A 10,119-nucleotide genomic window follows, 5' to 3' on the forward strand; every position below is an offset into this window, starting at 1 on the left:
ATTTTGTTGAGTAGTGATTGTGTTTCTATTAAATGCCAGTGTCTCATGAGAATTTGCTTTAGGTTTGGCACTGATGGTTGGTATTGTGTAACAAAAGGCAATATTCGTTGGTTCGTCTTTTGTTTCTGTTAAAGAGCTAACTTCTTGTTTTTTAATTCACTTCTGAGAGGGTTGTGCTAATGAGGTCCTCTTGGTAACCTCTCTTAAGCAAATGCGCTTCATTTGTAGTTTTCTCCTCGAATATTGTTTGAGAGGAGTTTGTTCTTAGAAGTCTAAGGGTCTCCCCTTTTATGAAGTCTCCATTAATTCCTTGTGGGTGACAGGAACTATAGCGTGTATACTGAAATGTCTCAGTTTGTTTAAAATGAGTACGCACATCAGGGATTGCGTATTTTTTTAATCGTTCGCCTTTGTAGCGCACTCTTTTGTTGCCGTTGTACTGAGTGACCTTAAATTTACATTTAATAAATTCGGGTCCTATTACACAGTGAAATGTTGTACTAGGGAATGGAAGAAACCGCCACTTTGACCGGTACACTACGGCAATCCTACATAGCACACATGAACACACGCACAATCTCGAGCCCGAAGTCCTTTCGGCTGCTTGTCAGTGGTTAGTTGTGGGAGATTTAAAGCGCGGGTAGGTCACGTGCAGTATCGAAAGAATCGATACTCTTCGCTAGTATCGATATTTTTCGATCCCACCTCGGTATCGCTGGTATCGAATATTTGGTATCGGTATCAGCCCATCCCTACAAGAAAGCAATGGCTGCCTTCGTGGACAAAGTGCCTTGCTTGATGTGCCCGAAAGAAATTCGATGGCTATTACGCCCAATGTATGCACAAAGTCACACACCGTTCGCGGTAGAACCGCACTAAAACTTGTGGAGCAATTTGGGAACGGGTCGTTCCGCAAACTTAACAAGAGATCAATTTATGAGCGATCCTTTACGGGTGAACCTTTTATCGAGAAATATCAGGCGAAACCTGTTATATCAAACGAGTTATGTCATATTATGTTTACATGTAAACACAACCGTGTATTCAGACGTGATCGAGAACCCAGTAGAATACCAGAAGCTACTCTGAAACGTCTCAGAAGAAAGGGCAGAAAACTGAAGGAATTTGTTTATGAGCGTATTCGTCCGTGCATACCGAAGTCCTCTTGGCTACGTCGTTATGTGAAGGTTAGAAGAGTTACAAAGAATATTTGTAAGCTTAATACGAAGAGGGTAAGATTAAGTAAAGTTACAAAACATAATAAGAAGTATTTCTTAAATTGTTCAGTGGGTTATATTTAGTAAATAAACCCCTTCGGGCGGCTGGTATGTCGGCTGATAATGTCCGCGGCTTAGAGACTGTCCGAAAAATGAATATTTGGCCGAGAAGCGAAGCTTCGAGGACAAGTATGAAATTTCGAGGACAATCTCTCAGTCAAGGACACTATCAGCCGACATACCAGGAAGCTAGAATTAAGTCTATTTATTTTATAACCCTCCCATTTGTAACGTTCTTCCGGTCCTTTATTAACACACACCTCGGGTTCCGTGCCACGTCCTTATATACAACCTATCACGTGGTATGTCCATATATGGTACAACACTACATCCCTCCCTCCCCCCTTTTTTTTTTACATACAAATTAACTCAAAAGAAAAACTACAAACAAAACTACGAGGAGAAAAAAAAAGGGTTACAAAATAAACAAGCATGTCCGGTAACGTTCAATGTTCCTATTATTTGGCGAGCTCAGCTCTTTAGAGATAGATAGATAGATAGATAGATAGATAGATAGATAGATAGATAGATAGATAGATAGATAGATACTTTATTGGTAAATACTTCGCAGCATGAACTGAATTGCGTATTCACAAATATGAAATAAAAATTGCTATGTAGAAGTATACATCTCATTATTAATAAATACATAGTTCATCGTAAGGGGGAACTTGTACATTACTTGTGGCTTTTGACTATTCTGGCCGAAGCAATAAAAAAACTGTTTTTAAGTCTATTTTTCTTGCAGAGTGGCAAAGCAAAGGTACACTCGTGCCTATGAGAGTTTACATAGCGGGGTGGTAAACGTTTACTTAATTTTTGCTGAGGATCGTTCATTATATTGCGAAATGTTGCTGTACACATTTTTTCATGATGGTCTTTCACACTTGGAAGATTCGTAATAGCTAAGGCCTGTTCGTATTGCATACCAGGAAAATGATTCTCATGGATCTTTCTTGAATACGTTCTAGTTCTTGGTGGAGGTATTCAGGGAGAGAGTAATGAAAAACTTGTGCTGCATAATCGATTACGGATTGTACACATGCCGTGTAAAAGAGGCAAAGGTCTTTTGGTGAAACGTGAGCTCTTTTTAGCTGAACAAGGAAATAGGTTCTCTTTGCGGCTTTCTTGGTAATCTCAGTTATGTGAGCGTTCCATTTTAAATCTTCGGAGATGGTAAAACCCAAGAGTTAAGCTTGTTTAACCAATTTAATCTGTTTACCATCTATTGAAACTGGATCGAAATCCCTTGGAATTGTAGAGAAACCAATTCGCAGCTCTTTGCATTTGTCTCTGTTTAGTAGAAGTCTGTTTTTCTTCCACCGCCCCATTACTTGGTTCGTGGTATTTTGAGCTCCACTGGGGTGACCTTTCTTCACAACTTCTGAGGCCGTTGTGTCGTCGACGAATTTCCATAGGGAGGCGTTGGTGATCGCTAAATCGTCTATCATAGTCAAGAAAAGCCAGGGACCTAATTTGGTACCTTGCGGGACACCAGATGGAACAGAGCCCCATTCCGATACGCACCCATCAGATATCTTAATTCTCTGACAACGGTCTGACAGGAAATCAATTATCTAGTTGATGACGCTAGGTACTATGTCGAGTTGGCACAACTTATTGACGAGTATAAAGCCATGGTCGATCAAGCCAAATGCCTTCTTATAGTCGAACTGAGCAGGATTCAATTGACTCAACACAGCTGGTTTCAAATGTTGGGTGACAATAAAGTCCTCTGCGACTTTAGAAATACTCGGTGTTAGGGAAATTTGTCTCAGATCTTTCTTAATGTCCTTTATTGGTTTATTTTTCGGTAATGGAGTGACGTCTGCGCATTTCCACGATCTCGGTAGCTTTTGTTCCTTAAAGGAGGTATTTAGGATTGTTAACACAGGGTAGGCTAGATACTCTACATACTCCTTAATAATCCAATTCGGAATGCAATCAGGTCCACCTGCTTTCGCTGCAGTAAGATTAAAAAGGCACCTAAAGACACCATACTCCGTAGTAACTAGGAATTGTGGGTTCTGGTCTTCGAGAGGAAGCTTCGGAATCTTTCCTGGTAAAACGATACTCTTCCAGGACTCTAATAACGCTTGGTTTACACAATTGGCCATCTCGCACATGGGTAAACCTTCTAACTCTTCAATGTCCAGAAGAGGAATCAGGTTACTTGATGATTTTAGTGCTACGCTAAGCCTTTTTACCTCCTTCCACCAAGCTTTAGGGTCCTTTTCTTTCATTACATCGACTTTGGATTCGTAGAAGATCGCTTTGCAATTTTTCCGCTTTCGGTTTACGGCATTTTTGTAGGTCTTAAACAGGATTGACTGAGGTCCGTGATCGTGAAAGGCTCGTTGTCTTTTAAGAGATTAGTGACTTCAGTTCACTCGTCATTCACGGGGCATCGGTGGTGTTGATTCGAACTCTTTTCAGGGGCATTAGAAGGTCCAAACCAGTACAAACAACAGATTGGAATGCCTGAAGGTATTCTTCACAGTTATTGAGTCTGCCAAAAAGTACACGCCAATCGATGCTAGCAAGATAGCGACTTAGCTTAGCTTTACCGCTGGGACGCAGATCGCGTTTAAGGATGAATTCCGTTGTCTTCTCTGTCTACTTCTTTGTCTTTGGAGAACATAGCACCGTATTGTGATCAGACAAACCAAACGGTGGATAGGACGAGGGATTATCATAGAATGCATGAAGGTTGGCTAGCATGGGATCAAGGATTGCGTTTTTCGTGGTTGTAACTTTGACAATTTGCTTCAGGCGAAAATGATTGAGTATGGGCTGAACATCAAGGCGATTAAAGTCTCTACAAACAATAAGAGCACAGTTTGGGTACTTGGATTCTGCCAAGGAGAGAGAGTTGAAAAGGTGATCTCGGATGTTACCTTTATTTGTAGTCGCTGGAGCAGGAGGATGATAAACAATAGCCAAAACAATGCAAGAGAACCCTCGTGGAAGGCGTTTGGGTCTAAGGTGGACCCATAAGATTTCGTGATCGGCGCAACAGGTGAGATCTTTGAGTACACAAAATTTTTTAGGAGTGTCTTTAACGTACAGGCAACCACCACCATGTTGGACACCTTGTCTATCTCGACGAATGATTGAATAATTTGGAATCTTAACAACGCTGTCCGCGACTTTCTCTTTTAGCCATGTCTCAGTGATGCATAATAAATCGATGTCCAATCGAACAGCAAACTCAACAACTTCGATGACTTTTGGTGTTAGAAACATAACGTTGGTCAGCATTATTTTTGGAACATTGAACGCGTTGCTGTTTGGCTCAATTCGTTTGAATTCACGCGCGATGCATGGGTGACTTTGAAAACAACAAGCGGAGGTGACAGTATCAGCTTCAGCATTGAACCTGTGAGCGAAACCCTTCAAGGATCTCATATCCTGGGCGCTGTTCTGTTCAGAAATTGTTTGTATCTGAATACAATTAGGTCTGTCGCCGCTTGATCTTGAATAATTAACTTGAAGCGAAGCAGGACAGCATGAATGGTAAAGAGCATTACATAATGTCGGTATTTTGTACTTCTTCGCTCTACACGTTTTCCCGCTCTGGTACGGCGGGTCTTAAGAATTCCACAATCCTTAATAGTAAGGTAAACGTAGCGAGGAACGCCAAGGCTAGAACAAAGAGCGCGAAGTTCACTGCTGTAATAAGTCATTATTCCATTGTTGTTTATGCCGAGTAATTTAATTCCAGTAACTTGATCTTCAGCAGAGCGGGAAACAATTCCATTTAATAGTTGGTCGGGTCCTGGGTTTGCTTCGACCTCCATAAATATCGTTAGATATTGAACGAATAGTTTCCGTTTCAACGTCAGAGTTATTTCACCGTGTTTTCCAGTCCTTCGAATAGGATAGTCGACATTGTAATTTCACGATAGACCTGCACGTGTGAAGTTTAGTCCGAGGAAGACCGCACAATGTTGCTCGCTTTTTGCAACATCGGTATTGCAGCCCGGAGGAGAGCACACTTAGTGTCTCTAACCACACACATAGTCCTTAAATCGTGCAGGTTTGTGTCTATTCCTTCCCGGGTATCTCGGTTCTTCAGCACTTGGGGGATGAGGTGAGGGAACCGTTTCGGGCAAAGCACTTGTTGATTGTGGTTCCTCTGCCGTTTGTTCAGCTACATCTACTGTCGGTGGGGGCTTCGTATCACCAATTTCATCATCGGCCTTTTCCACCGGTGTAGTTTGTGTTGTTTCTTTTATTGGAGCTAGGCAGCTCTTGAAATCCTTAGTGTTCCTGGTGGTCATTCTTCTTTCAGCTGTTACCATGCTTCCTTTCTTCTGAAACACTGTGTACGGAATGCCCTCAAATGGTGTACTGAGCTAGTTTTTCTTCTCCTGGCGCAGCAGCACCGTATCACCTTCTCGGATGGGTGAAGGCTTTGTATTAGCCTTCTTATCAGCATACACCTTTATTTTTTGCTTTCCCAAAGCCTCTTTCTGTCGCACCTCAGGGTTTTCTTCACTGCTAAGGTTGAAATGAGGAAATTTGCCGCGCATTTCCCTTCCACTAAAGAGTTGAAAATATGGACTTCTACCAGTCACGGTGTGTGGCTTTGACCGATATACTCGTAGAAAATCAAGTAACGAAGTCCTCTAACGGTTACCTTCCACTGTTGTGGTGGTGATGAACTTCTGCAGGGTCTTCACAAATCTTTCCGCCTCACCGTTTGCTTCTGAATGTAACGGTGTGATCTTCCGATGTCTAAATCCTCACGTTCTTGCATACTCTACAAACTCTCTGCTCTGGAAGGATGGACCATTGTCTGACTTGAATTCTTCTGGTATTCCGAACATCAAGAAGATCTTATCAAGTCTGGGAATCACAGCTACGGCTGAAGTGGTGCTTAAGAGTTCTTCCACAGGGTATCGTAAATAATCATCTACCACTATCAGACAGTATTCCCCAGAGGGGTAGGGACCACTGCAATCAAGAGAAATCTTCTGCCACGGTCTTTCTGGCAACTCAGTCATCTGAAGAGGCTCCTTAGACTTCTGTTGAGTCGCAGCTTGGCAAGGCAGACAGCTACGCACAATGTCTTCAGTTACACAATCCATACCGGGGAACCACACAGCTGAACGGAGTAGCTGTTTCGTTTTCATGATGCCTTAGTGGCCCTCATGGCTGATCCTGACTACTGTGCGCTGTAAAGCCTTGGGTGCAACAGTTCGTGATCCTCTAAGAATTCGATTGGAAACGGACAGTTCGGACCGAACCCGCTTATACGGTCTTAGATCTTCTGACTTCTATCTTGATTCTCCCTTACCGTTCTGCACAATTTCCATAACTTCCAACATGACAGCGATTCACGGTAACTTCTCTGACTTCTTCGACCGAGAGTGATTCTGGTACGTACCTTTTAATAATGGAATTCCCAACTTCCTCCTTCTGCTTCTGCTCCTTGTAGTCAGTCGTATTCTCTGGTATACGTAATGGGTGTCTTGACATGTAATTTGCTGGGTGGTCCTTCCATGGTCTGTGTTCAACTGTGAAGTTGAACCCTTACAAGTACATACTCCATCTTTCTATTCTGACTGGTTGTTTACTGTTTGAGTTGTTGAATATGGCTTCTAAAGGCTTGTGATCTGTCACGACCTTGAAACGTCCTCCAGCCAAGTACATGCGAAGACGCTTTCACGCTCAGCGAACAGCCAATGCTTCTCATTCCGTCTGGCTGTACCTCTGTTCCACAGAACTAAGTGATCTGCTGATGTACGTGACAGGTCTGTGACCATCCTTCTTCTTCTGAGTCAGCATGGCACTGAGGCCTACAGGGCTTGCATCCACAATGACCTCTGCTTCTGCTCCAACTTCATAGTATGCCAATGTGGCATTGTTAAACAATGAATGCTTGATTTTCATAAATGATTCTTGCTCTCTCTCTGCCCAGCGCTATTTCACATTACTTCGGGTTAGCTCTCTAAGTGGGGCAGCTAGTGTTGAGAAATCCTGATAAATCTTGCTGAATAGTTAGCCATTCCTAAGAACGACCGTACTTCCTCTGCATTGTATGGTCTTTAAGCTTCCCTCAGTGCCTGGACCTTGGCAGGATCTGGTGAGATTCCCTCAGCTGACAAAACATAACCAAAGACCTCAATATGTGACTGGTCGAACAAACATTTGGCACGATTGAGGGTCAAGCCATTCAACTTTAATTTCTGCAGAGTGTCTCTGAGTGCTTGGTCGTGTAGCTCTGGGGTTTTCCCATACACAATTATGTCATCTGTAATGTTCTTGGCTCCTTGAACACCAGCAATAGTCTTCTTAACTTCCTCATGAAACAGCTCTTGTGAAATGACAGTTCCAAAGTTTAGCCGGGTATAACGCTTTAGCCCCCACGGCGTGGAGAATGTGGTAAGGTGTCTGGACCCAACATCCAATTCAAACTGATGATAACCATGGTTCAGGGCAAGTTTGGAGAACCTCACTGTACCATTTCACTTAAAGGAAATCTTCTACAGTAGGAAATTCTCTCTTCTCACGCAACATGGCTTCGTTCGGTTTCCTCAAGTCCACACATATCCGTATCTCACCAGCTGCTTTCTTGGGCTGAATGACGAGAGGAGATATCCAAGTTGTCGGTTCGTCATCTGGCACTGATTCCACCACTCCTGCCTCCTTTAGCTTCCGGAGTTGTTCTTTCGACTTGTCCTGGTAGTGACAAGGGATACTGCGATTTACTTGTGCAACCGGTGTGACAGACTCGTCAAAAGGAATCTTGACTTTGGCGTGCTTTTGTTTACCGATGCCGTGGAATAAACAGTCATATTCTGAGACAATGTCAGTAACAACAGGTCTTAATTTCTTGTCTTCTTTTTCGATATTGTTTATAATCTTTAAGACTCCAAGCTCCATGGCCGTGTCACATCTAACCAACATTTCACCTTTCGTTTTTCCTTTCACGACAATAAAGGTAGCTGGCACCGTTTTCTTGTCAGTGGCAACCATTGCATTGAATTTCCCGGCAACGGGGATCGGAGCTTCCCTGGTATACCCATACAGCTTAACTTTGGATTTCTCTTACCGGGATCTTTCCTTGGACCTTTCTTGAATTTTCTGAAATCTCTCTTCATCCATAATATTTGCACTCGCACCAGGTTCGATAGCCATTTGGACTTTAACACCATTGAAAAGAAGTCTCACTGTAGTTTTCTTTCCAGTATCGGTACTCATCCATCCGAGTGAGATTTTTTTCACGTATTTGTCATCCGAATCTTCTTCGTCACTTGAGTCGCCTACTCGATTGACTTTCTCTGCTAAACCTTTATCGTTTCTACAGGCACGTGCGAAATGATTCTTCTTAAGACATTTGTCGCATGTTTTCCCAATAGCCGGGCATTTTTTGGCTCGTGTTCTAGCCCGCATCTCCCACAGGTGCGCTTGCCGCCTCTTTTTCCACCTCCCTTGGGCTTTTCCATCAACTTTACGGTGACAGCGATTTGCATTTCCATATTTTCCCTCTTTAACTCTGTTTACATTTGTATCGCTGTCTTGTTTACCGGTGTTTTGTGTTTCCTTCGCGGTCATTTCGAGCTCATTTGCGTTAGCTTCTTCGTCCTCTTGTGCTTTTTCCAGGAGCTTCTCTAAGCTGTAGCGATCCCTGACAGATTTTTTTTGCAAGCTTCCGATCTCGGACGGTTCCTTAAAGATGTCGCTTAATTTCTAATTCTGTGTCGTGGAATTCGCATTTCGCAGCTTCTGGTCGAAGGCTGGCGTGATACTGCATAACCGTCTCGTTGTCATTTTGACGCATCTTACGAAACCTTGCCACTAAGACGTCTATGTTCTTCTTTGGCAAGAACGCATTTAGTTTAGCCATCGTTTTGACGAAAGCATCTCCTTCGATCTCAGGTTCCGGCAAACTGTCGACCAAGTCACGAACTCTTTCCCACCGCAGATGCGAAGAGCTTTTACTTTCTTCTCAGCGTCAGTGACACCAAACCAGTCGCAGTTGTCTTCCAGTAAGGCAGTCTATTTTTGCCATCGAACTCCCCTCGACGCTAAATCGCCTTCCTCCAATTCGCCAACCTTAAACTTGGCCATCCTCGTCGCTAATGTTACGTTCTTCCTGTCCTTTATTAACACACACCACGGGTTGCGCGCCACGTATCACGTGGTATGTCTATATATGGTACAACACTACACCATTAATTTTCACATCGCAATTAAACTGCGTGTAAACACGGTTAGGTGGGAAATGAGAGTGTGGGAAATGAGAGTGTGGGAAATGAGAGTGTGGAAAATGAGGAGTGTGGAAATTGAGGAGTGTGGAAAATATGGAGTGTGGAAAACGAGGAGTGTGGAAAACGAGGAGTGTGGAAAATTAGGAGTGTGGAAAATGAGGAGTGTGGAAAATGAGGAGTGTGGAAAATATGGAGTGTGGGAAATGACGAGTGTGGAAAATATGGAGTGTGGAAAATGAGGAGTGTGGAGAGTGGGGAGTGTGGAAAATAAGGAGTGTGAAAAATGAGGAGTGTGGAATACATGGAGTGTGGAAAATGAGGAGTGTGGGAAATGGGGAGTGTGGAAAATAAGGAGTGTGGAAAATGCGGAGTGTGGAAAGCGCGGAGTGTGGGTAAAGAGTGAGTTTTAACGATGTGAACAACAATAAAAAGCACGCAAAAAGGTAAACAAAAGAATCGAACAATCAAACGAGTGAAACATTACTGCCAATAACAACAAGCAGTTCATGCTCTTTGAAAAAGCGATGGATCATTGCATTTTATTTTGTAGCTATGTAAAAGCACCGTATAAAATGGGTAACAAAAAAAGTCTGCGCTGTGCACCAACGCTCCTGTGCTCTCGT

This window comes from Stylophora pistillata, chromosome 6 (assembly GCF_964205215.1).
Source record: "Stylophora pistillata chromosome 6, jaStyPist1.2, whole genome shotgun sequence".
Taxonomy (NCBI): Eukaryota; Metazoa; Cnidaria; class Anthozoa; order Scleractinia; family Pocilloporidae; genus Stylophora; species Stylophora pistillata.